This window comes from Sturnira hondurensis, unplaced genomic scaffold (genome assembly GCF_014824575.4).
Source record: "Sturnira hondurensis isolate 20B ecotype Veracruz unplaced genomic scaffold, ASM1482457v3 Scaffold0021795, whole genome shotgun sequence".
Taxonomy (NCBI): domain Eukaryota; kingdom Metazoa; phylum Chordata; class Mammalia; order Chiroptera; family Phyllostomidae; genus Sturnira; species Sturnira hondurensis.
Window position 1 is genome coordinate 3805559 of NW_028094426.1, and position 26252 is coordinate 3831810.

The 26252-nt window shown below is 38.9% G+C and overlaps 1 protein-coding gene across 1 annotated transcript in view; it reads left to right on the top strand.

Annotated features, from left to right (window-relative positions):
* Positions 1–26252, top strand: part of SOX5 (SRY-box transcription factor 5) — a 929721-nt gene that overhangs the window by 292440 nt on the left and 611029 nt on the right. Inside the window, exon 5 of the mRNA XM_037033875.1 lies at positions 19325–19391. The gene's annotated coding sequence lies outside the window, so the exon portion shown is untranslated. The remainder of the gene's footprint in view (positions 1–19324; positions 19392–26252) is intronic.

The window sequence follows — 26252 nt, forward strand, 5'->3', positions numbered from 1 at the left end:
CAGAGCACAGCTCCCCGCAGGGGCCTCCTTTATTTCTGCCTTGCTCGTCCTTTTCTTTCTCCCTTCTCTTTCTCGCTGTGCCTCTCTACTCTCTACCATGAAGGAAGGTGGTCTATTTTACCTTTAAGAGGTCCTCGTCTATTATCCTTTCTTTCAGTAACTTTATATTGTCCCAAATTTAATGTGTTGGGATCATGATTATAAATTATACTTATTTCACTTTGTTATCTTAGAAGGAGTCTACGGATAAGAAAATGGAGCATTTCCACTTGTATTTTTCCTGGTCCCTTGGGGTACAGGGAAAGTGGTTCCTCTCCGGCTGAGGCTGTCAACACCAGGAGTGGTGTTTTGCTTCTTAGTTATTATGGCCCAACCAGGGCCTCTCTGGGCTGTGAAGAGGAAGGACCAGGGATGCCTGAGGGCTGGGCTGGTCATGTTGACCTCTCCCCTACCCTGGTCACGCTCCTTCACAGCCGGAAAAGCCACCACGGTTCTCAGCAGTGCAAATGTGTCAGCACCTGTGTGCACCTATGTGCACCTGTGGCAGCACTGTGCTGAAAGAGGCAGGCCAGGGGACACAGTGATGGGGAGGGGAGGTTCAGAGGGAAGAGAAGGAAAGAAGAGGGAATCCTTCCTTCACTACAAACATGGGGGGATATTCCATGTTTCATTTAAAAATATGTAACTATATCAATTCTGTCATCCTAAATGACAATTAGGGTGGAGTTATTTTGAATATATTTTGGTAGCCATTAGATTCCTTTCATAAAAATGCCCCCCCAATTTAAAATTGCTTACAACAATAGCACTTTGATCTGCTTGTACGTTAGAGATGACTGTCACTCATGCATGACTATCACTCATGCTCTGGGGAACTGAAAATGCCAGGCATGCCCCAAATGACTTATGTGAGCTAGCTGTGTAAGCAGGATTCTTACATAGGATATGATAATTAAATGAGATAGTAAATGAGTTGTAAATGTATTATTCACGTGTGAAAAAGTGCAACTTGATTATTTCAAATGCTTAATGACTATTACTTTTTTCTTAATGGTTTATTTGCTTATTTAAAAAAATGTCTAAGAGAGATTTCCAGGTTTAGAATTTAGATTATTCAACTTTTAAGTTAATTTGAAAGAAATGGCAATACAAACTGGGACTTCTAATTGTTAGAATGTTTTATTTTTAGTATTCAGTACCACATACTCACTTTATTGATGATTTTGGTATTTACTAGTTGGAGTTCAATGAATCATTTAAGGTTCATTTGTTTCCACATGTCAGTAATTTAGCTAGCTTATCTAGAATTGTAGAATATTGGAGTATCATAGTGGCCCAAATCTCAGATAGGACGGATCTAGGCAGCTCAGGCAACTCTGTCTCTGGAAGCAGAACAGCCTTCACCCCCGCTGCCCCCTGCTTCCCCGGGGCTGCCACTGAAGGGATTCAGCTACCCAGACTTCCAGGGGAAGCCTGATATTGAAACATTTATTTGGACCAAATGACATGTTATGTTCAGAATATCCAGAAGCCAACAACACTTATACTCTATAGTCACAACACCAAATTCTGCAGGAAAGCAACAGTTTGCACCTCTAAGGATGAGGAGACTTTGGCACGGCTCCTTGATCTTTTTCCCAAGTGGTGCCCTGTTTTGAGTTTCTAGAAGACGCACTGAGCATGATAGGTTGTATTTCTGAGTTGTAGATCCTGACCTATTTTGGGGGGCAGAGTATGACCTTTCACTGAACGCCCCAGTGTGTTTATTACTTTCACCTGCTTTAATGCCCTTGCGACACACCACCTGAATAACTACAAAAACACAGGATACGAATGGCCCTCATGGCTAAAGGCTGAACCCTTCCACGCAAGAAATGGTGTCAGGTACATGTCTCTTACTGCCCATCAACTGCTTTGCAAACTTACCCGACTCTGCCACTTGCTCCTGTTCATCCCCTAGTTTCTACTACTGGATTTCAGATCCTTCTAATTAGAAGATAAGAAAACTATAACCAATGGCCCTGTGCACATCAATCAGGCAAAGACTCCCTGAAGTACTGGCAGCTGCAGTGACTCAGAAGTGAAGTCTTTGTGCTCCTGGCCCCATTTCTTCCCTGCTCGCCTGCAACAATCTGGAGTTTTAAATAGTTTCCTACAGATATTCTAAATTTCATCTTTGTTTCTGAAATTTCCAGATGGCAACACTTTTATCATTAAGTTAATGAATTTTATGTGTTCTCTGATTAATGTATTGGGTTATAACACTAAGCAGTGCTCCTTAGCACTAGATATACAGATTAACAGAGTGTGAGAAGAAAAGAACAAGTCCTATCATCTGATTATAGCTACTTTACTACTTCCAGAACGACTCTTACAGTTTCATAATTTTTCACTAAAGAAAGTCTTATATATAACTAATCTTATTTTAAATTCAATTGTGTTACTCTTGAATACCTTAAATAGCTAAATTTGACTATTGAAAATTGTGTGCCATTGCCATATAAAGTTATGAGCCTAAATATCAAGTTATAATTAAGTATATAAGAAATTTAACACATATAATAAAAGGTACTTTCTTAGAAAGAGAAACATTCTACCCTTCCTCTTCCAAGGGTTGTTGATCAGATTCATTTCGCTACAATAGTTCTGTTACTCAGAGCAGAAGGCACGTTTTAGCTCAGTATTTTGAAGATATTAATCTGGTATTTGTAGATTAATACACAGTGTTTTTTCTTATTATTTGGTTTTGTGTGTTTTTCAGTTATTGGTTGGTTCTTCAGTTGGTTCTTTAGAATAAACCACAGCAATACTTCACATATTTGAAGTCCGATGATCTCTAGTAATTAGACTATGAATCAAAATAAGCTTAGAACATTTAAAATTATTTCATTGATCTATGCCTCTAAACTACCAAGATTTACTCCTAAGGTAGGTTTAAAGCCTTCTTTCATAAGCTCTATGGTCGTCCGGTAATAAGCTTAAGAGAGTGTTTCCCAAACCCACAGCAGAATAATGTAGCAAATCAGAATGATGAAGGGCCATTCTGAAGGCCTCACAGAGTGAGGTCTTGCAGGGAAGGAACAAAAAAAAACCCCACAAAACAAAACATAAAAATTAGTGCAAGTACTGCAGTTGCAATGGGTTGCTCCCATAGGGTTTCTTGTCTTCAGAGCTGTTGACATTTTGGGGAGGATGATTCTTTCTGCCGGGAAGATGAGGGTGGAAAGAGGGGTAGCTCTGTGCGTTTTAGGACTTTTAGCAGCAATCTTGGCTTCCATCCACTAGATGCCAGTAGCACCTCCCCCACTTCACTCAGTGTGGACACAAACAAAACTGTCTCCAGACTTTGACAAAGGTCCCTTGGGGGACAAAATCAGCCCCTGCTGAGGACCACTGATGTAGCATTTAACCTTGATAATCCTTCAAAATATAATTGTGCTGTTTCTTATAATAGGTCTTGCCATCAAAATGTTTATCTTCAGCTCCCTTGTCTTTAAGATGACAGGTGAATACGTGATATATTTTAGAAATCTCTATATTCTAGTAATTAGAACTTCAAAAAAATTGGTGTTGCTTATACAACAAATGTCAATGATTCAGGAATCCAGGTACAATCCTTTATATTCCTGTAACACTGGAAAAAGACATGATTGAATATCATTATTTTGCAAAATATTTGCCCCCACAGATATGCAGTCAAATATTATTGGCCCTCTGGAGTTGCCCCTTAATGAAGTGATACTAAAATTACCTCCAGTTTCCTGAGCACACATTGTAGGGCAGTGGGGGGAGACAGCTGTGGCACAATGGGAAGTAGGAGGAAGCTGGCCTTGGGCTCCGTGTTTAGATTTGGACAGCCAAAACTGGCTGTGAGTCAAAAGCTCATGAAACAAAGAAAGTTTCCCTAAAGATTGTTCTTGATAGTTTGGAAAGGAAGTCGTACCTTTCCTTTATTCTTTTGAGCACATTTTCCAGCATAAAAATCAGGACACATGCTCCTGTCTTTGATCTGTTCGTAATTGAGCATGTTGGAAAAGACTGCTTGTATCCCCAGCTTGTTCTTTCTATGGCTCTATTTTAAAAATCTCTGATTATTTAATCCCAAATATGCATACAGACCTTCCTTGTGCTGGCTAGTACTCCTATATCCAAATGGGATCAAGTGGCACAGTTGAAAGTTCCATCTATTACATTCTTATTTTTAACACCTTAAATTCAGAGAGTTCCCAGACCTTACCCACTAGGTAATCCCTTCAAGAAATCCCTTCAAGCAAAGGTATAGAAGGACACCTTTGTGGGAGATTGGCTGCCTGTCCGCAGCTACCTTACATTAAAGTTATCTGATGAAATGGAGGGGGGAAACTCCAAAAAAACTAAAGCTTTGGATTTTGCATTGTCAACTTAAATTTAACTTTTTTCTTTAACATATTTTCAATATTAATTTTTGATCCCCACTTTCATAACTTGTACCTATACCTTCTTACCATAATTTTAATTTATGATCTTAATCTATTGTTTTTATGTTATACTTTTTGTGTATTAATTTATCATTTTTGTCTTCATAATTGTATATACTCATCATTTTTATTCCTGATTAAATTTTTGCTGTGTTTTATGTATTTTTGTTGTAATTCATATATAGTTTAGAATATTCTATAATTCTGTATACTCATCCCATTTCCTTTGCATTTATGAGTATTATAAGGGTTGTTCATTTACTGATTTCTTTTGTGTGACTTGTATTATCTTGTATTTTTCTATTGCTTTTCATTTTTTTCTTTTATAAAAAGGCTATGTGTAAGAGGAACAACTATCATATCTATGTTCTGAAAAAAGTCTCTGAATATTTCATTCCTCCAATCCCCTGAAACCTATTCTAAAATCTCAAGGGTCAAAAGTCAACTTGCTGTGGGAGCCCCACAGAACTAGTGAGGACTGTGATGAACCCAAGAATGTGTGTCTGTCACATGGGCATCCTCCACTTAGTGTCGGTAGATTGCTGTCATGTGCAAGGGTGGACATGGCATTGCCAGATCTTCCAAGCTTCCCGAGGGTACTAGAAATATGGGTTTTCTCGATTTCTAGATTTTGGAAAATGCTTTTTAAAAGTGTTGGTACTATACAGGTCAAACAGAACACAAGACAGTGATATTCAGTTACTTCTCAAAGCTATTGGAGGGGCGATTAGGCTTGGGTGATATATGCTGGCTGAATAATAATTAATTAAACTGGAAGATCACTGTTATCAATTAGTAATATTTGATAATAGGGTCACGGATTAGTAATATTTGCTCTATTTTTTTCTGTCCTTGGACTTTTCTCTAACAAGTATAATCTTAATGGTCAGGGTCCTTTCCTTTTTTTAGGAATAGATTTATTTTTCTAATATTTGGTTATTGGAACATTAAACATATTAAATATCAGTTGATTTATCTTTGTGTTATTCCTCATATCTTTACAGTTAGCATGTGAAGCCCTGTCCTGTTATTGTTATTTTGATTTTAATACTACCTCTAGAACTGTTATTAAATACAAAGGTAATGTCTCAATTTTTTCTCAAATTATTATAAGGACAGAAATGTTAGAAAAATATATTAAGAATTTTAGAGACTTCCGTAAGTAGGATAGTGCATGAATGAAGAAATAAGAACTGTTGAGTGGAGTAAAACTTAGAGTAACCATTGCTATTTTTAGAGAAATAATGTAATCTCGCTTGTAAGGTATGATGGTGAATGGATGAAAAAAATACAAGCGGAATAAAAGGCAAGATGAAGTTAACTGGGATGGATTAGAGAAAGTGATTATTCCTAGACTGATTTCTTTCTTTAAATATTTTATTTATTTATTTATTTTCAGAGAGAGTGGAAGGGAGAAAGAGAGAGAAACATCAATGTGTGAGGGAAACATCAATGGGTCACCTCTTGGCCCACAGCCCAGACATGTGCCCTGACTGGGAACCAACCAGAGACCCTTTGGTTCACAGGCTGGTGCTCAGTCCACTGAGCCACACCAGCCAGGGCCCTAGACCGATTTCTAAACCTGTTCAGAAAGTTTGAAGAGGTATGAAATCCCAAAGGAACTGAGAAACCTATTGTAGATTTTTAGGTCCTAAATACCTTGTAACCTGGACCCATGGCAGTTCTAGGAACATAGAGGACAGTCAAATTGAAAGTAAATTAATGGTTTTTGGAAAACTTTGACATATATAACATCATTTGACACTTAAAACAACCCTGTAGAATAATCAGGATATCAAGGAGAATAAATCTTTCCTAAAACACACAGTGCTTAGATGTCAGAAATATAACTTTAGGCTCCTTCTTTCCTATCTATCATTCCATTCTGCTATTCTGCCCTATCGTCCTGGTAAATGGCGTAGCCCTATCAATCACAAAATGTAGCCGGGAATCCTTACTCATTCTGGGTTTATGTGTGGAAACACCAGGCAAGATTCTCAATGTTTACAATGTTTCTTTCACTTCAAGGTGGAGTTTTTGTTTGATTGTTTGTTTATTTTTATACTGGTTTGAATGTACAAGCAGCTAATGGGTAAACCTCTAATATTTATTCCCTTTTGATTATGTAGTATTTTCAGTTGGTTGAACTATATGCTTAAGCCTTTTTTCCCCTGTAGTTGAGTTTATGGTTGAGCCTATTAATCCCAAACCCTTCATATTGAAGGAGTGGGAAGTGAGGGAAGTAGTCCCAAAACAGTCCTAGGGGAATTTCTTGTTTTATCCATAGACAGAGTTTACACTGATTGTTCTAAATATTAATTTGAAAACACAGGAATAAGCCTTGTCACTGAGCTTTACAAATAAAATTATTCTAGTGTGGCCACATCAACTAACATTTAAGAGAGGAAGCAGGCCCTCTAAGCAATGGTTCCCGTCATCCTACTGGTTCACCTCAAAGTAAGAGCTTCAACATGAAGTAGGGAGAGCCAAGCTGTCCTCTCTGTGAGCCTTACTGGTGTTCTTATTTGTTCTCTTAGTCTCGTGGAAGCCTCGCACTTTAGATATACGGAAAAGCTCCTGATTTGAATTCTGCAAAAATGCAAAATGCAAAATGAGATGAGGGCCTTCAGTAGTCAGGTTTCGTAACTCAACAGTTTGCTCAGTTTTCAGTATAATGTCTGGTATTTGTGTCTTGTCGAGAAACAGGAAAGCATAAGCCGATATAACTGTGTGCTTCTGACTCTGATTTTTACTCTGTATGGAAGGTATCAGAAAACTTCTGAAAATCGCACAAGCTGAGCTGGTGTCAAGGCACAGTGGCTGGTTTTTACTGTGATAAAAAAAAAAAAAACTGATCTAAATTGATTTATTACCCGCAGGACAGTGTTGCTTTTTGTTTTGTTTTGTTTTCATCATCTGCCAGTTTGAACCTTGATCCTAAGAGTGACAATTCACTCCAACAATAGGTCCTTTTTCATTGATTCCATCCTGTTCTCTCTCTCCTTCCTCCGGGTCTCCCCTCCCCCTCCTGGTGCACTTTTCCTGGGAGTAAACAGTAGATGGCACAGATATTGACACTGTGCTCGGTACAGTGTGTTTGGGTGAGCTCTGTGCAATTTCCTGGCAGTCATAAATTAATTAAAAGTAGACAGGAACCACAGAAAAGGAAAGTTCTCCCTTTTTCTCCCCCTCCCCCGCTTTCTTTCTTTTTCTGCGGGTAAATAGCTAGTTCCTTTGTCCCCGGCTGCACTATTTCATTTCTGCCGTCATTGTCCTCATTGTTCTCTGAAACAGGAGGGGCCTGGGCCAGGAGCAGCAAGGTCTCAGCTAATGACGGGAAGTCTTTAAAGTTTGCGCTGCATTTCATCTTCTCTGTGGGAGTTTTAGGACGTATCCAGTGTTTGATCCCCACCGCGCAACTTTGCTTCTAGTTAATTAACAGATCCCCCATTACACACTCTCATCTAGAAGCACATGGGAGGCCTATTGGGAGGTAATTCAAGGCCAATCTGAGTGATGGCAGGGATTAGAGAAATCAGTTGTTTTAGGGCTAATGTTGAAGAAATAAAGATGTCCCATTTTAGTGATCTCATTGGAAATTCTTTTTTATTTTTATTCTATTGAGAAAAGAAGATAAGGGTGTTATTTCATCCATGTAACTTTACCCTGACTATTCAGGGTAGTTTGAACTTCGGACTCTTTATAACTGCCTGAAAGAAAAATAAAAAAGGAATAAAAATAAAGACAGACAATATGATGAGATGTAGCAATGCTAACAAGAATTTTGGTCTCCTTCTGATTGCTAGTAGTCTCTCTCCTGCCCAGCCTGTTAGCCAGGTCACAACCGTCCACAGCAACTTCTCCAGGGCACACGAGGCAGAGTAGCATCTCAGGAGTCGTTTATTTTAACCCCAAGGAGAAATCATACACTCTTCTAATGTTGTTGCTTTTGTTCCAAGCGTGTCAGTGATTTACAAAAAAAAAAGATAATAGCTGCAGTATTAGGATCACCTCTCCATCTAGCCTCTTTCCAGGCCAATGTGGCAAGATAAAGCAAACTTGCCCAAAGTTAGACGTTTGCATGTGAGTGCCAGGCTGAGAACCCTTGTGTTGAGGGACTCTGCTGTCCCAGATCACAGAGAGCCCAGCTTTTCACAGCGTTTGAAAGGTGAATGCCTTGTACAATTTCTTATCCTGCTACAATTTCTCCAGCCCTATGAGCAATGACCCCCTTTATCTAATGAATTAGGAGCCACTCCTGCCTTGCAATTCTCAGTTCGACACTTGGCAATGAGAATCAAACCGGGGCTATTTAGTGCAGCAGCAAATGGCCCGCCACATTAGCCCCCTGGCATGCTAAGCTATTAGGTTGTTTTACTGTTGTTAAAGTTACATTTGTTAGGTGGAGTTGCTGCCCCTCCACACAAACTCAGCAGTGCCTAATACCAGAGGAGGCAGCACGTGTACTAAACGTGTGCCATCCAGGACCCAGACGGCCAGGCCGTGTGGCTGTGCTGCAGATCAGAAGCATTCTTCTGTCTGAGAAAGCAGGGGCATGTGTTATTATGACTGAAAAAAAAGGAAGCAAGGAAAGCAGATCACCGGACAATCATGGCTTTTGCACTTTGCTGTGACTAAACTAATTACATGGGCTTGATTAACCATTTATTTATAACGGTTCTTAAGCATACCGCTAATTGTCATAGTGCCATACAGAAGGAAGGCCAGGGGTGAGAGGCCCTGAGTCAGCTGGGGTGGCACACCGCAAACCAGCAGCCTGGGCTGCAAACACATGAGAACTGGGTGGAATCCTGTAGAATCAAAAGATAAGCATGGAAATGAAGGAGAGATATTCAGAATGTTTCAATGGGGTTGTGTGTGCATACATGTGTGAGTGTGTGTGTGAGGGAGAGAGAGAGAGAGAGAGAGAGAGAGGGAGGGAGGGAGAATGAGACTATTTCTGCAAAGAAAGGAAAATGCCAGTACTATATAGCTTCATGCAGCCAGCTTGCAGGGTTGAGTTGGCATTTGGTAACTTGGTAGCGGCTGCCAGTGTGTGTGTGGTGGGAGAAGAGGGAATAGACAACAAGAAAAACACATAGAGCTTAAAAAAAGATGTAAAATGATTCACTTCATGCCATATGGACTAAAATGTTGTCACAAAAATAAGGCCAAAAAATAGTGCCAGGTTAGACTTTTAGTTCAAAAATATATGTATAATCATCCCCATGAACATGAATTTTAATTAGTATTTTGATAGAGAGAAACCAGATATTTTTTTAACCTGCTCTGTTCTTGTTTTCTGTTCCTCTCCCAGTTTTAGCCTCCATTAAACATTCATATACTGTATGTTTTGTGTCTGTATGAAGAAAATGCCTTATCCCGGGATCGGTGGGAATGCAAACATCTTGGTTTTCTGTGGCATACGAAATATCTTCCCAGGGAAGCTTGCACACAGAAGCGAGTCACTGGGAAATCTAGAGCTCTCTCTGAGCCCCAGGAAGGAGGGAGGCCATATGCCTTTTTCCTTTGTCCGTGGGGCATCTGCACCCGTTTGGTTCCCCAGATCCACTCTTCACACCCATCCACATCTCATCCCTCTGGGGTGCCTTTTACACGTGAAATACGTTTAGTTATACATACATGATGCTCTGTGACAGGGCAGTTTTAGAGACAACTTAATAAGACTGTGACCACAGAAACTTAAAAAAAAGTAGACCCTGTAACTTCTGGATAGATGAACGTAAAGGCTCACATTTTACTTATTAGTTACACTCTGCCTACTTCTAAAAAGGAATCGAGATGGCATGGCACGTGGGAAGGTGCGGCACTGAATGATCATCCCTTCGCAAAGCTCTTTCCCACCTTAAACGAGGTGCTTCGATTAGTGCCCTGCATGTGATAATGAAATGGTGATACAGCGAAATGCTTATATTAGCAATGATTTTGTTGCTTAGGCAGCCATCCATACCCCATTTTCCTCTCTGAGGTAATACAGATGAATTCGATATTTGAATTAAAAATGATACAAGTGAATGAAAACCTGGTATTAAAATCAATCAAATCTCGGTGAAAAAGCATTAACCTGTGTTATATTCTCTCGTAGAATCCCTGAGCTTCCTCGGAGCATTAGCTGTACTTTATTCAGTCTGCTCCAAGGGCAAAGGTAAAATCAACACTGGTCTTAGGTAAGGTACATTTTACCTCCCTTTGGGGGTTTCTCAAGGATTTCCCAGTCTTTTATATTTTGGCAGGTTCTAACACAACCTTTCTCTTTTTCTTTCCTCTTACCTTTCTCCGCTGAGGAACTCTGGCCCATTCAGCAAGGGAGGATGCCTCACAGAAACGGGTTGAGTAAAACCCACTTGGTCCTGGCAGTTTTCTCTTTGCTCCTTGTCTAACCTCTACTTTCCCCCCAAGCCACTAGTCATCCTTCCTATAACAGCTATGGCCATACAAAGGAATGTGTTATTGGACACACAGGACCTTAAGCCATGAAATAAGATCCATGTCCATTACATTGGGACTGCAGTAGAGATGGTCTTGGCATTATGGTTGGCTGCCTCATTTTTGGAAGAGCAGAAAGAAGTTAATCACATCTCCCTGCCTTCAGAACTCTAACTCAGACTTGTATCTCCTGGAAGTTATTCCCAGGCTTTTGCATTGCATTTCTATTGGATCCAGCAGATCCATTCATCCATTCACTCAATCTGTCACTATTGTCGAGCCCTAAATACATGAGTTCTCCACTTAAGGAAAGTTGAGGGTTGCTCCTTGCTACAAAGATGTTTGCACATAGGAGGATATTTCCTGTCTCATGTTTTTAGGATTTCTTGTGAGTTCAGATTAGTTTAGGGTCTCAAAGTCCTGTGAAGTGAAGAAAATTTTAGAAAACTTCTAATACGTGTTTCTTGCACTTAATGCCAACCAAGACCATTTCGTATTTACTCACAGAGATCTATATTCAAGAGTGGGAGTAAAACTGAACTCTACTGGAGGCATCAGAAGTGATTGAGGCTGGCCAATTTTCCTCTTCTCTCACAGGGGCAAGGGGGAGGCAGCTGACGCCAGCTTACTCAAGCAGAGTAAGGCAACTTTCTTTTCTGAGTATCTTACGAGGGTTTGAAAAAATGCTGAATGGCTATTAATTGCAACAGTATTTGCAATTGTCAAGTATTGGAAATAATGTAAATTTCCACCCGTAAAAGAGCTTTTGAATAAATGGGCGTATGCCCAGTTATGAAAAATAATGACTTGAACAATAATTAAATAAAAAAATAAAAAAAATAATGAGGAAGGTTTCTGTGTACTAGTCTGGAGATATTTTCAGGATACATTGTTAGCTGAAAATTTTTTAAAACTTAAAAGAGTATAGACAGTATGCTATCTTTTGCACAAGAAAGAATAGCAAATAAGCATACATACGTATGTGCTTATTTTTACAAAAAGAACTACAGAAGGATAAACCAGAATTAATGAAAATAATTACATATAATGTGTGGATGGGATTGAATAGAAGGGGGATGGGTGGAAGTAAGCCTCCTCAGAGTTATCTTTTTATATACCTTTTTTTAACTTTTGAACCATGCAAATATCATATGCATATGTTCAAAATTAAAGTTTAATCAACTGGGATGGAAAAATATCTGTGATGTTAGATACCAACATTAGTAGAAAGCTGAATGGTATAATCATTGTTGGCGGTACTTCTGACCAATACTTTCCTAGGGAACAAAGCGGAAGTGAGGGGGGAGCATTTAAGAGATGTATACCTATTGAATTATACGTGCAACTTCATATTACTAGAACTTTCCCACTAAACTCAATTCTGAAATTTTAATTTTTAAAAAATCCTACAACTAAGAAAAGCCCCTTTTCCTTGTCTCATGTAGCCCTCTAACAAGAGAAGGGAATAAGTGAAACTATTGGCAGTTTTCTCTGCTTTGGCAATAATTTGAGTCAATGATGTGATTTCACATCATATACTCTGGGGAGCCGGGGACGGAATCAGTGCGTATGCTTTGCCAGATCCTAAAGTCATTATTATCATGAAAAATATAACACATTATAGGAAGTATTACTTGCTTCCTGAGGCATATTTTTTTTCTATATAATTTTTACTTACCACACAAACAATGGCAATCGTGTACCGCTTTCTACTAGTGTGTACCAGCTCCCTGAGAGTGTAACATGCTTTTGGAGTTCACTCTTTTGAAGGTAAGAAAATGGTTATTAAAATTATTTTAAGAAAACAAAATATTACATTGGAAAAAATGGAAAAAGACCTGATAATTGTTCATGTATTCACCTAATGGGTTTCCAGTGGTCCAGAGTGTTAAAGTTTTAAGCGTTGTCCTAGCTTCTGCCATTCACGACTCTGACTCACCGTGTTCACGTAGCTCTTTTATGAAACAGAATTGTGAAGATGTGTATCATTTAAAAGTTTATTTGTATCGGGACTACTTTTTTAAAAAAATAACAAAGAAAACATAACTTTGATGATGGTAAAGTACAGCTATAGATTCACATTCTCCACTTTTAGTCGTGATGTTGCTATTCACCTGAGAGAAGCAAAGGACGCGGGTGGATGTAACCATGAAGTTCCCCTTCTTTATCGGTGTGGAATTTGTGTTCAATCTCACAAAAATTTATTGGCATCTCTTGTGTGTCTTACACTTTAGTAATTCCTTTTACCCATTGACCCCCTAATTAAATAAGCAAAATTTTATAGAATTTCTGCAGTGCAAGGCAGTCTTAGAATTAAACACACCGAGCTGAGAGAAAGCAAGATGACTAGAGTGAGATACAGGGTGAGAACACAGTATGTTTCCAAGGAGAACGGAGGGAATTCAATCGCCTGTGTTAGGGTAAGGTTTTACTTATGACCTGGGTCAGTGGTCCCAATCTTAAAGAAAATTGTATCATTGTCCATATCAGTGCTTTTCATCATGCAGTGACATAGGAAAAATTAATGAAGTAGAAACGTCAGTTCTCCATATGAAAAGCTGTGAAATATATGTCCTCCCAGCCAAAGAGGCAAGATCTGAACTTTTTTTTAAACGTGGATATATAGAATAAATATGCAACCCTCCTGATAATGTTGGCTGATGACATGAAATTCACCAACTGTAATTCTGGCACAGAGAGACCCACACAGTGCCTGCAGACACGTGCACACACACAGACCCCCGGCACATCCTTAATCATTTGCTGTCTTATTTACATTTCATTTGCTATAGTATATTCTATCATTTGAACTTTTAAAAATATATTTTAGTGTTACTTAGGGAGACATAGGAAATAATGTGATTGGCTTTCAAATAGCTTATTACCATTCAAATACTCTCAAGATAAATTATATTAGGGAAAAAAAACACACACACCCTGTTTTAGCTTCTGAAGCATTTTAAATGGAGACTTAGGTCTAAGTAATCAAAATTGCTTTAGTGGTGCAGAGCAGCATTAAAAGCCAGGTTCACTAATTGAGTGAAGTGGCATTACTGAAGCAGCCCCGTCCCCTCATTAGATGACGGTGCGGGCACGGTTCCTCCTCCTGGTTCCCGGGTTCAGTCTAGCGGTCCGGCTGGCTCGGCTGAATAGCAGTTCATTATGACACACGATGTCCTTCCAGTGGGACAACAATGTGGAGCCCACGGGGCATCTGTCTGCCATGGGTACCTCTTGATCACATTTCTTCTGCTGTAGCTCAGGCGCCACCTCTGCATGAACCTTCTCACTCCTTTAGCTAAGTGGTGATTTAAGGTGCACCTTGAAGAATGGCATTTGTTTGCCTTCCGTTAATTTTTATAGAGAGGAGGAACGTGCCTAACAGTAGGCCAGATCAGTCTGCAACCCGATGCCATGTTCTAATCCAAGGGAAGTAAAGTGCATTGTGGTGTACGTGTGTGCAAGGACTTCTTTTGAAATGCACATTACCTCACCTGTGTCTATTCATAGAGAATATTAATAGAAAACATTGAACTAGAATTTTCACAAGGTTACTCAACGTATTTTGGGGGATGTCAGGTTTATATGGTGAGCGTGGCTTTCTTACTCTAATGAGCAGGCAGAATGCTGCCACAGGGGCAAAAGAGTCCAGCAGGGATGCAAGTGGATACTCCCTCCTAGCAACTCTAAATTGTATGTTTGTATCGATCAGAGCATTGTGCTGATTCAGATAATTTCTTTCGTCCATGGAAGAGTGACTAAAGACAGTCCATAAAGGGTGTCTAAGTCATATCTGGAAGGAGCCCTTTCTCTGCAACCCTTAAATTGATCATGAATGTAGAAAAGGTTGTGTATATTGACCAATTGACTCCATGATGTTGGAAGTGGTGGTGTTTAGTCAGTAGGAGGTGCAGGCCAGTTGGGGCACCCACTGTTTTCCCAGGACTGAGCTTAATCTCACTGTAGGAAGTCTGCTCCGAGCAGTGTGGACCTGGTGGGACTTTAAAAGCCTGCCTACCCACACAGCATTTAGTGTTTGAAATTCCACCATTATACTTATTTTTTTGCAGTTATTTTAAGAGAAAACAACAAGAAAACTTTTTATGACATAATCTAATTGCTTAAAATAGCTAATAGATTACCATTAGTTATCTAGTAATCATTTATTCACGTATTCACCTAATATTTATTTCTGTTAACCCTATCGCTCCATAAAATGCACTGTAACAAATTCATCAGTTTAGAACTAGTGCCTGTTACCTCATTTTACAGAATTTTTGTATAACATATGCACATCTACTTTTACATAGTAGTTTTCAATGTGTCTTGACTGAATGCCTGCTTTCTTCACCAAATCTGCTCCATCCATATTCAGTTTTCACAATTGTAGTGAAGAGCAACAACATCCTTTCAGTTGCTCATTCCAAATGCCTAAGAGTCATCCCTGATTTCTAGCCTTCACTCATACACTCATTGCACTCATTTTGACTGGAAAATCCTATCTGATATATATATATATGAATTCATTGCTTTCACTTTGGCTCAAAATAAAAGAACTAAATTGCTCTGGCTGGTGTGGCTCAGTGGATTGAGCATGGACCTTCGAACCAAAGGGTCACCAGTTCAATTCCTAGTCAGGGCACATGCCTGGGTTGTGGGCCAGGTCCCCAGTAAGGGGTGCGTGATAGGCAACCACACATTGATGTTTCTCTTCCTGTCTTTCTCCATCCCTTCCCCTCTCTCTAAAAACAAATAAATAAAATCTTTTTAAAGACAGATAACAAACCATAACCTGGGATATTAAAATAGACTATACCTTTATATCCAACCTCAGTCTATTCTTAACATGCATCTGGAAATAAAATGGGGACATTGTGGTTGTTAAAGGTCTGGAACTACTACTGTTATTCCGTGGGCTGGATTTAGAGATGCTGAATGACCTGCCATGCACTCAGTGGTCGAGGCAACCCAATATGCCAATAGCACCCCTGCTGAGAGAGAAAAATCTACAAGTCCCATCATATACCGCTTCTGCTTAAACCCTTCCAATGGCTCCTAGTTTTTCTGTGAACAAGAGCCATATTCCATAACGGTTACGACAGAAGAGCCTCCAGTATCTCACCCAATCTGCCTTTGCCCCCTTCCTCACTTACCTGATTTCAGTTTCTATTACTCTCTTTTACTCACCTCCATCCAGCCACTCTGAAAATACAGTCACACCAGCTTATAATCCTCACTGTGTGAAAAGTTCTCTAGCTCCAATATGCATGCGTTTCAATCTCTCAGCTCTTCTCTTCCAGATGTCCTCTTTCCCAGTTACCTGTCTTAAAATTATAGACACTCCTTTCTGATTCCTATTTGCAAGCTGTGTGGTCTCCAAAATAGTTATTACCATCTAACTTATTGTCACGGTATATTCTTATCTTTCTTCATTCATCAGATGACAAACTTAGTAAGATTTTATGTTTTGTTCCCTATGTAACGACATTGCTTAGAACAATATCTGGCACGTAATAGGTGCTTAATAAATAGTATTTGAATGAATTAGGTTAAAGTCATTCATCACTATTGCATTAAGAGAATGGGGATATAAAAGCTGAAAAGCTAGTCTATTTGTGAGTGGACACATAACTGGTAAAGAGAAGAATTTACACATGTCCTCATGAATATATTTATTCATTCATCTACCAGGTGTACATTAAAATCCAATTTAAATCAGGCACTGTTCTAGGTACTAGAGATAAAGCAATGAATACAATGGGCAAGCTCATGAAACAAACTGGTTTTAAGCAGCATGCATGAAATAAAAGGAAAAAAAGGAGCAGTGACAGGTGGGGGGAGAAGGCTTCCAGTTCTTGTATTTTTCTTCACTATAGCCTGACTAGCTCATTTCCATATTAGTATCACTTAGCTCCATAGCTCCAAATGCCTTGAACCAGGTCCTCTGGCCCGCCTGGATCTGCTTTGCTACCTGCACGGTCTTCAAAGCCTCATCCTTGAGGGATGCCCTCTGGAAAAAGACAACGATCTCAGACTCCTTGATGTGTAGGCGGAAGAGATAGATCTCCTCCAGGGAGCTGATCTTCATGTCCTTGACCGGGTAGCCCACCTTGGGGACAGCGGTTCACTCCTTGTCCTGGGCCTTGCCTCCTTGACCACTACAGCCTGCCACCTGCCTGACGCGGCCATGACCTTAGTCCTGAATGCTGCTGCTGAATTCTCTGTGCAAGCTCTGGCCTCCCATTCATGGCCTCTGCAGCACCTACGTCATCTGCCATTTGCTGGCTTTTTGAAGGAGAAGCTAATTTTTTAATGTTCTTTCTGTTTTTAATGTACTAGAGGTTTTCTATATCTATTATGAAATTTATACTCAGGTATTTTATTCCTTTTCATGGTGTTTTAAATTAACTTGTCTTTTTAATGTTACCAGTACTTGCAGAATATTGATTGGTAGAAATTCCATTGATTTTTGTGTATTGGATGAGTATTCTGCAACCCTGTTGCACTGGTTTGTAAGTTTTAATATTTTTTAGTGAATTCCTTAATATTTTACAAATAATGTTATATACCAGTAGAGATAGTTTTATTTATTTCTTCTCTTCTGATCTGGCTATGTTTTATTTCTTTTTCTTACCTGATGACCCTGGCTCTAACCTCCAGGACAGTGTCAAAAAGGTGTGGTATGAGTGGACATCATTGTCTTATTCCCAATCTTAGGAGAAAAGCACTCAGTCTTTCACCCTTCCGTGTAATAATTGTGGATGTTTTTTATAAATGCTTTTTATTAGGTTGAGGAAGTTTCCATCTGTTACTAGTTTGTCATGAGTGTTTGTCAAAAGTGTTTTTTTTCATGAAAGGGTATTGGATTTTTCTCAAGTGATTTTCAGCATCTGTTGAGGTGATTATATGGTTTTGGCTTTTATTTTATTAGTATGGTATGTTACATTATTTGATATTTAGATGTTAAACCAACTTTGCATTCCTAGGATAAATCCCACTTGGTCTTGGTATATGATTGCTTTTAGTATTTTATATACTTTAAAAAAATTTAGGTACTTCAGAGATCACCCAAAATTATTGAGGCCTTTGAAAATGAAGATGAAAAGTCTTATGTAAACTCATAATCAAAAGCTATACAAGTGACCTTGTGCTAGGTTGCCTGTAAATCGCTGTCTCCAGTATGCTAGACCAGTGTCCCAGAAGTGGCATTCCACTGGCCTGAAAGTGTCATTCTGAAGTCTTGCTTAAAATACAGATCGCACAAACAGCTTAGTGATACCAGCAACTCTACCCTCCCGGAGCAGAACTTTTATAAAATTTATATTTTTCCGATTGTAATAATTCTGTTTTAAACAAGGCCACAGAAATCATTAGTAAATGTTTAAACATTTTAAAACTGTGGAACTTAATCTTTTCGGGAGCCAGAGCTTAAAAAGCTGAGAATAGCTGATGAGCTTTCCCTTACAAAAACTATTCTGTATCCACAAATAAAAAAAATCAGGATATTGAATAAAATAGTTATATGTATTATACTTTTTTCATTTTTAAGTTTATGTCAGGACGATGAAATCATTTGTGGATCAGTACAATAAGCTTTCTGGAGGTTCCATTTTCAAAGACCTATAGCTCTTCTGTCATGGGACCAATGAGTCAACCCTGGTCTCAGTGACACTGGTCAAGTGTCTGGTAAAGTGACTGAGTGTAAATAGGGTGCTTCTGTTTTTATTCTACTGTTTTCGTTGTTGTTTCAACCTAGTAATTATCCAGTGAGTTTGTAAACTTTATATTTTTGTAAAACTTAGTATCCTAGTATAATGTAGCACTGTGCTTTGATAAGTGCTAGTCTGTATTTAATAACTTTTAGTGCCCATTAGCATGTTTTCCAGAAAGTACTATAGCTGTAAGTAATGTTGTATTATAGGTATACTTCAGGTTAACCATCTTGGACTATAAAGATGCTTAAAATTGTTTCTCTCAATAAAACTAGGCCCAGAGCTACATGCACACATATGTGCTTATGTGACTGAAGAATAATATAAAGATTTATAAGAAGTGAGTTAATTGGTATAGCTTCAAAATAAGTGGTGTGTGTACAATTATGTGTGTGCATGTATATAGATGGCTCATATTTTATATTTAAACTGTCATTTTATCTTGACCATCATTTATAAAAACTTGTTTTCCAACTGTTTATTATTCATTCATCAACCATTAACCGGCATAGTCCATGAGTCTGGCATTGTTGTGTGACTATGAAACTGGTCTTTTAAAAGTTATTACAAGGAGAATTGCACAGTACTTCTTACACAGCTTAGTTGTAGGAATCTTGTTTAACTCTATGATGTTTAATTTTTTTCACCTGAGTATATTGAAATTACTTTGAGTTCTTGCTAAATACCTCTCTTTTTTATATTTTTTAGCATTGCAAGCTATAGATAATATCAAGGACGTCGGGAGGAGGAGAGATTGGACTGGGAGACTCAACAGGTCAGGACCTTTCATTACCATTTGCTGATCGTTGTTTGGCCATCAGCTCTCGAGTCCTCATGCCTCTTGCCTCTTGTTCTTGCATGTACTTGGTATGTTCTTAGTTTCGCAAATCAAGACTAACACCTTTATATAAAAAATGTCTATAAACATTTGGGTATCATCTTTTATGATCTAAAGATGAAAAAATAATTTAAAGAAATGTTCAAGATTAGAAGTACATATCTGAGCTAATAAGATGGATAGATAGATAGATACCCTGGCTTCTATTGTTGTTTATGGTATATAAATTGTATCAAAGTGAAGGTTTCTTGATAACGTTTCCAGATTCAAAACCTTAGAACATATAAAATGTGATGAGTTATGTCACTGTAATAGGAGAGCGCTTGGCTCAAAAACCAAGTTTCCTTTCTTCTCCGCTCTATTCTTGGACTGGGGCATACCGTTACAAGCTCGTGACCCTCTTCGGCACAATCCGTTTGCTAACATTAATTTTATGCACTGCATGTTGACTACCATGGGTAAAACAAATTGTCTGTAGAACAGACCATTTCTATGTAAATAGGAAGACTGAGACAGTCCGAGGGTCTACTCTGAGCATCTGTCAGCCATTGTGGAAGCTTTGGTGGCAGTCGTACTCCTCAGTGAGCTGGAACCATGCTGACACTTGCAGTCCCATTGCCCTGGGTGTCGCCGTGAGTGACTGATGGCTTTGTGTTCATCAGCTTCAGAGACGCCCCCCCCCCCCCCCCCCCCCCGCTTGCTTTAAACAGTGATTACAACTTTCACTACTGTTGCTTAGTTGTTGACAGAATGTGGGGACCCTTTCCCTCTCTGTTACCCCTCCGGGGTTACTGTGTCCCCAGCTCCTGTGGAGTTTGACTCAGCTCCTCCACATCCAGGTCTCCTGTTGGTGAGCTGCCAGTGGGTTTTTAGTTTTCGTCACACAGAGAGGCAAATGCCTTGGTCCTTCGGTCTGAGCACATCTCTTTAGGTAAAAATCGCTTCTTCAGAGAGGAGCTAAGTTTAAAGTTCTCCCTGACTGTTTCAAGGATTTAGTGATATCCTAGCATTAGTATTAGGGGACTATATAGATTACCGTTGTTATATATCTTGAGAGAACGTTACCCTCCATCTTAAAGGAAAATAATTTCAAGTAGATCTTACTGTGGTGCAAATGCTGATGTCTCTGCTTTTAGCTAAATATGGAGAGTCTTGGAAAAAAGATGTATTTAGAATGATACGCCTAACTACTTCGGTTGGAAGTATGTCTGTATGGATTCTGGTAGAGTCGAGAACCACTTTAGGGTGATACTTATTAAGTGCTTTCTGCTAGTCAATACCCCAAATTTTAAGTTTATGAATATCCTTGAACTAAACATTAAAAAAATAACTTGAAGCTCGAAGTGGTGGTTTCTCTTGGCACCCAGCTATTATTGTAAATATTGACATTAAAGGGAATCTAGTACTTGTTTCGGTTTTGTGTGCTTGGCAGCAAAATCAAGAAGAAAGAGCCTAATACCCAGGCTTTCCCTAGTCTTGAGAGACACAAAAAACTTCAGTGCAGTCTGTCTATTGTACAAGCCTAAGTTGCCACCCAGTGGCACATGAACTATTACTAACAGAGTTCAATCTGAGTTGCTTGACATGGTGCAGGCCTGCTGCATTATCCTGCCTTCCAGCTTGGGGAATACAAGCAATTCTGCACATAATATCGTGCACACATCCAGAAAAACCACCAGCATATGCTGTCTGTACTAATTTATAATTTGACACAGAATACAACTGATATGGATACTTTGGGTATTTGGAGAAATCAAGTAAGGTTCTTGTGTTCACTTGTGTGTTTGTTTTATTATTCTTTCTCTGGAGAAGTTTTCTGTTCCACCAGGTAGAATGAAAAGATGCTTATTCATCCATTGATTCATTGATTCATACAACAAAAGTTCTTTACTCTCCTGGAGATTCAATCTAGTGGTAGAAAACATGAGTTGAAGATTTTGATACGTATGTTGTTTGTGGAGATAAATACTATGAGGACAGCAAGATGGAGTAAAGAACACTGGGAGGCTCTATCAGATAACGCGTCTAAGAAAGGCCCTCTGATAAGGAGAGAAGGGAGCATAGACCTGAATGGAGTGAGAGTGGGAAGCATTTGGATATGTGGGTGATGGGAGAAACCTTCAGTGGTGAGAACAGGTAGAACGGGTGTGCTTGGTGTGTTGAAGAAGTTTAAAGAAGGGCAGTGTGGCAGGAAGGGAGGAGGAGTGGACGAGAGATGGGAATGGAGAGGGTGACGTGGATGGAGTCCATCATCAGAGGACCTTGGCTATTATTCTCTTGCATGTTTTAAGTATCACTCAGACTTACAGGTTGTGTAAAGCATTTTAAAAATTACACTTAATCCACAGAATGGGATTAAGTGAATTATGAATGCAAATAACTTAAATGAACAATGACCCAGGCAATTTTGTCTGATCAAGATATTATCTGATGATTGTGTTAAAAAAACTAATGATAGATAGTACGGCTATTATATTTCTTTTTCATATCCCTAAATTGCAAAATTCCTTTGAATTTAATCCTGTTCTTTGACTTTGTGTAATAACTCATTGTTTTATGATTGAGACACTAATGACAATGACATGTAATAATTAGAAATAATGTGCATTCCCTTAGTTCCTTTGCATAGTTGAATTTCCCATTTGTTTGCTATTTAAAATTTAACCCAAACTACATAGCTTTGTATAACTACACAGATAAGTGATGAACTTCATCTTCTATTTGCCAAGGAAGATATTTGAAAACTTTGTTATAGCTTTATTTTACTTATCACATGACTGAAAATATTTTTAGGAGAAATACGAAGTAGTTAAAAAAAACAAACTAGAAATTAGAAGGAATGACTTTTAGGACCAGCTCTGAAACTTATCAGCCTGATGACTCGGGGTCTGTAACCGGTGTCTGCCTGCAAATGACTAGCACTGTGCTCCCTGAAAAAATCACACTGTTGTCATCTTTGTGTTCCTTTACATTTGTGAAGCCTGTGTCCCCTTAACAGGTGGCAAAGACAAATTACTCAAATTAAGAGTCACCTCTACTAGAAGTGACCATTTATAATATAAATGAAAAAGGAAGTCATATTATTTCATGTAAGTAACAGAGATAAATGTCCATATTTATTTTTAGAAAAAATTATCAGGTCAGGAATATATCATTGATACTTAGAAGAAAGGGTTATTTCTAAAGTTATTATTACTGTCATTTCAAAGAATAGAGTGACTATTAAAGATGAAAATTTGAAAGGCGTGGGTACCTTCTACTAGTAGCCTTATTAGTTTCTAATGTCCAAATCAATTTATTTTATTAAAAAATATTTTAAACTTAAACCAATACATTAAAATTGATTTTAAACAAAAATTAGATGTCTAAAGCTTAGATTCCCGTGATTTGGCCACCAGAATATTCATGCAACAAATATATGAAACCTATTTGTTTATGGGTATTTAATATAATTTTCTTGAAGATTCTTGTTTATTTTGAAGTGTTTTAAATCATAAGAAAAGTATCAGTTTTATGATTAAACAGAGAAATAAGGAAATTATTCTTTCATGTTATTTTTTTAAAGATTTTATTTATTTATTTTTAAAGAGAGGGGAAGGGAGGGAGGAAGAGATGGAGAGAAACAGCAATGTGTGGTTGTGTCTCACTAGCCCCCCAATGGGGTCCTGGCCTGCAACCCAGGCATGTGCCCTGATTGGGAATTGAACCATTGACCCTTTGGTTCACAGTCCAGCCCTCAATCCACTGAGCCACACCAGCCAGGGATCATGTTATTTTTTGAAGGAGAACGCACGCCTACCTCACCTTCACATACACACCTACAACTGTTGTTGAATCTGGGCTGACTCACATCCCTTTGTGGGTGAAGGAGCTTTTCTTTTCTCACTGAGAGTCTGGGGTCTTCACATACACTGACACCCCATCTCCTCTGGCAGTTTCAGAAATGTTGATTTCTCACTCTAGTACCTTGAACTTCTTTACTGAAACCTTTAATATTTAAACATGCTCAGGTTTTCCATCTTAACATAAATAAACAAACAAAAACTTCCTTTTGATCCTTCCTCTTCCTCCAGCTACCTCTCCTTTCATATATATATACACGTATATACATATATATATATGTATATACGTGTATATATATATGAAAGTTTTAAAAGTTCTTTAGTTTTAAAGTTTTAATTTACTGTCCTCATTTTCTTTCTTGCCTTTTTTATCTATGCAATTTGTTCATCTTTTTCATCTATGGAATCATGTCTCCCACATCTCAGATTAAGTTTCCTGATCCGCACATTGGTCCAGGCATCTGTAAAAGGAAGCGATGGAACCCTGACCAGCATGGCTCAGTTGGTTGGGCATTGTCCTGCAGAGTGCAAGGGCGCTGGTTTGATTCCTGGTCAGGGCACATGCCTGGGTTGTGGGTGAGGTCCCTGATTATGAGAGGCAACTGACTGGTGTTTCTCTCCCTCTCTCTAAAAATAAATAAATAAAATCCTTAAAAAAGGAAGTGGTAGAGAATGTTGTTTTTACACTCATCATAACGAGATATATTCATTTTGATCATTGCCTTTAGACATAGGAAAATATTTAAGTCAGATTATTTGAGTCATCCTCTTTAACGGTAGTTAGACATGCTGATTGATGTTGTAGAGATCTGACAAACATAACTACTATCATATGACTAGAGAAAAGTTTTTGGGCAGAAGTGCCAGCTAGTTGAAGGGAGCCCCATCTCTGAATGCCGAATGAGCACTTGCCTGGGGTGTCCCCAGGAACAGGAGCTGACACAGGTGTTCAGCACAGTTGCTTACTGTTTCCCATCAAGAAGGATAGGGGTTCTCAGCGCTGCTGGTTCGTGGCACTCAGCATATTTGGCAGGCAGTCAGCCCTGGCTGTGGATTTCCCTGGGGAAAATAAAAGCCACAGGGAAGTCATCAGTGTGACCTTCTGCTGGGTAGTTGGCACACGGTTGCTCTGCAGGAAGGCTTTCAGTTGTCATTTTCTGAGCGGGTAAGATATCAGGTGTTGATGGAGGCTCCCCATTCAAGGTGGGGAAAGGAGAAAGAAAAAAAAAAACTGTATCGAACAGAATCTTACCCGATAACTCCCAGTCAGGAAACTTACCACCAGCTGATCTTATGATACAGAGATGTTTTTTTTTTGGGGGGGGGAAGAGTTTGTTTGGTGTTGTAAGCACAATTATAAGCTTTCCTGTTTAAGTCTGACCCATCATACTGAAATGCTGTCACTAGTATCATTAGCAAGGAAAGTGTTGATAACATAGTCAAATGCACAGCAGAGTTCTGGCTCTTAAGTGTCTGGACTAACTCCCAATATTAGGAATAGGAGTCAAACTGCCATCACTTTTCTGCGCTAACAGACGCCCTGCCATTAGCAGTCTGAAGGCAATTTTAATAAAGCACATAGCCCTGCTGAGTTGGTCCCGGAAGATAACTACGCAGTGCAGAAAAGAAGCTTTTGTTTAAAAGTAATTATTTAAACTATGTGTTACAGGTAATTTTCTTTTATCAGCAAGGCAAATGCCATCAGAATTTCAACCATGATTTGGTGGGACTTGTCTAAGTGACGTGATATTGTCATTTGTAAGAGTTAAAGCATCGCTTTATTTTCACTTGTATACGAAATGAGGGGGAATTGGATCCAGGTATCATGTGCATGTGTTTTACAGTTTATATTACATTTTCGGGGGTGAACAGTGTTGTATTCTTGGACAGATTTATGAAAATGTAACAAGGTGGTGATAGAGTTCTGGGAATTGCTGACTTGACTTCCAAAGGCGGATTAGAACAGGAGGGCAAAGAACACCTTTTTTATTTTCCTTTGCTGTCAGAAAGGAAATCACATTTCAGCTTTTTAAAAACTCTTTAATAGGATGCCTGTACGCAAACCGAGTCACAGGGGGTGATAAACGTGTGCGTGCATCAGAGGAGCCGGTGCTTTGCTTGCCAAAAGGTGAAAATCTCAAGCAGCTTTTTAAAGAGTCTATTTAGAAACCATTAAAACCCCTACCTTTCCTTCTATTCTTGAGAGCGACACAATGGCCTGATGTCCCTTACCTGGAATTAGCTCTGGCATCACAGTAGGAAGAGAAGGAACCTGCCTGCACTGTTAGGATATGAGTGGTGTCAGGAATCAGGAAGTGAAGCATCCTGAGCTTCTGAATGAGACAGACCTCAATGCAACTTCCTGTCAAATTCCAACTCTATTTTTTTTCACAATACATTACTTCAGGAGAGTTATTTGTCTTCCCCGAGTCTTTGTTTTCTCACTTATGAAATGGGGGTAATAATAAAACCAACCTCTGTGTGACTGTTATGGGAACGAAATGGGACAATGCATGTAAAGCATTTAGGATGGTGTGTGGAGCAGAGTAAGCACCCAGGAAATGTTTGTTTTTATTTTAGTTAGCTTTTAAAATTTGTATCAGGAAAATACTACCGTTAAAAATTTAATGGAAAAATTTGTGCGTCCAGCATAGCATTAGGAGTTGAGATACATGTTGATCAATGCATGGTCTTGACTTTAAAACTTAGAGTGTAATGCTAGACAGGCATTTAAGTAGATAACTCAAGAACTGTGTGCAACTTGCTGTAATATTGGTATGGGTCATGGGGACGTGAAGGAGGCAGAGCTTCATCTTGACCGTGGGAAGAGTTACCGTAGAGTCTCGTTGGTTTTTAAGCTTTTAAAGGGAAGACTCTAAGCTCTATCCTCAGCTGTTGTGATCAAAGCCAACTATTTTTTCCAAAGAGCGATATTTCCCAGCTCTTATTCTTTCTG